Here is a 2,406-nt window from a genome sequence, read left to right on the forward strand (position 1 = left end):
AGTTTTAAAACTAACTTCTCTGTTAGGATTCATGACTTTCCAGGTACTTTCTGATCATCTGCCTTCCCGTGTGGCTTGCTTCCAGGGAGAGGATGTGCTGGTTAGGCTGACATGTCTGTGCAGTCCACTGACCAGCTGGCGTGTGTCTGACACACAGGCCTCTGGGGGTGTGTGGGTCGGCAGCCTCCCTGAGTGGGATGATGTCTGAATGGGACTAGGTTTCTGAGACTCTGAGGATGAAGCTGGGCTCAGGGTCACAGTTGGCTTAGCTTAGCCGGGTCATAGCCTTCACCCAGTGGACACCTACCTGTGAAGTGGGCTGGTGCTTCTCACTGCTCAGCGTTGTCCAGCTGCAGCTGCACCCATGTCACAGATGGACAAAACCCAGCATCGCTCCAGGGTGAGCCACTTCATTCACCAGTTCCTTCGTATTATTACCACCACTAATTCAACCTACATTTTATCATCATCATCATAAAAGTTATTTATCTAAGCTTCTGTGTGCCCAACAACCCCACAGAGAGGCCATTATTCTTCCATTTTGGGGACCAAAAGAGGCCGATTATGGCCACAAGCTGAGAAAGCTGGGATCCAAATCTATTACTATGTCTGTCTACCTCTAATTACAACTATTTTTAAAAATTAAGCTGGGTGTGGGGACGAGGGAGGCTTCTCAGAAGAGTACAGCATCCTCAGTGTGTTTTCTGAGTTTCCTCGTTCCGAAGGTGGACAACAGGACCCCTACTTACTGAAGTTAAAAAAAAAAAAAAAAAAAAGAATCTGCCCTGATTGGTGAAGGCAGCCTGGCAGTTGTGTCTGGTTGGAGAAGTAGGAGAGATTCTAGGTAAGCCCTAGGCCATCCTAGAGGTCTGGCAGCCAGCTTTGACCCTGATATGGAAAAAAGATAACCTAGATGTGAAGCTAAGAGAGAGATACAAAATGTAGAAGCATGAGTGGGCGTATGATGGACTCTTCTGGCTCCACAGGATGGGAGCTTTGAGGGCAACAGATCAGTGGCCTTGTTCTTGGCTTGGAAATGGGTCCCAAAAGTACTTCTGGCCATGGTGACATCTCCCCCCTGACACCTTCTTGAACCTGTATTGAAGGCTGGTTTGGTGTGCGGCCTGCCAGTCAGGAGACTGTAGTTAATACTCCGTCTTTGACACCTGGGTCAAGTCAATTAACCTCTTAAAGCTTTAGTTTCTCTTTCCATGGATTTCGAATTCCTAAAAACCTCATACTTCATTTCTAAGCAATTTATGAAGTAGTCAACAACTTAGGTAATATGATTGAAAGTTATAAGCATGACAGTCTGTGGCAGAGCAAAAGACAGCTCGATAAATACGTGGGTGTCCCAAGAAGGCCGCCGCAATTTGGGGCTCCCCTAATGCAATGTTCTCTATATAATTGTTCAACATTTCTTTCACTTAACATTTGAATATAATAAAAAATATCTAAATTCAAAGCAAGTACTGTATACCATATGAATATGACTGAATAGGACATAACATTTAAACTTATTTGGAAGTGTTTTTCATTTAACTTAAATAATCCATGACTAGATAGTCATTCATACTTAGCTAGACATAAATGTGGTCATAAAGTCTTTTAAATTATGTTTTAACATTCTTTTTTGGTTGGCCACACTGTCTGTCTTCACTTTTCTGTAATTTCTTTTTTCTTCTTGAGTTATTGAAATTTTTGTTTTTTTGAAAAGAGGATCTCACCAAATTGTCCAGACTAGACTCAAACTCCCGAGCTCAACTGATCCTCCTGCCTCAGCCTCTTGGGTAGCTGGGACTACAGGTTTGTACCACCATACCTGGCTCTAGAGTTTTTGTCTTTTTGTTTTTAATTTTTCAAGCCAGACATTTTCATGGTGCCATATTAGAAGATTTCATATTTAGATAATGTAATAAAATACAGTACAGCAAACAGCATTATACTATGCATTACTCGGTTTCTGAAGTTTGGCTAAAGGAAACAGCTAAGTTCAGGAGACTGTCAGCTGACTGACCTCTGAGTTGGTAGTGCTGTCTGTAATTATGTTACAAAAATACCATCAGAGATAGGCTGGCGCCTGGGAGGCATGACTTTAAACGTCCATTGGAAGATACTATTTCAGTAAACAATTAACATTTTGCAGTCATATATAGTGTCTCATAAGCAAAACGGAGATAACAGGCACCCATTTTTGATCGTTTTAGAAATGTTTTATGTCCCTTACAGAGGAGCACTGTGGCCAGACATTTCATCTGGGTCCAGGCACGGAAGGCAGGCAGTGGGCTGAGAAACGTGGGTGTGAATATATGACATTGGGCAAGACATTTAACTTTTCTCTGAGCCTCAGTTTTTCTCTTGTAAAATGGCAATAATATCAATCTTTTTTTTTTTTTTTTTTTTTTT

Source organism: Sapajus apella, unplaced genomic scaffold (assembly GCF_009761245.1).
Source record: "Sapajus apella isolate SASKATOON/1434 unplaced genomic scaffold, GSC_monkey_1.0 scaffold22, whole genome shotgun sequence".
NCBI classification, from domain to species: domain Eukaryota; kingdom Metazoa; phylum Chordata; class Mammalia; order Primates; family Cebidae; genus Sapajus; species Sapajus apella.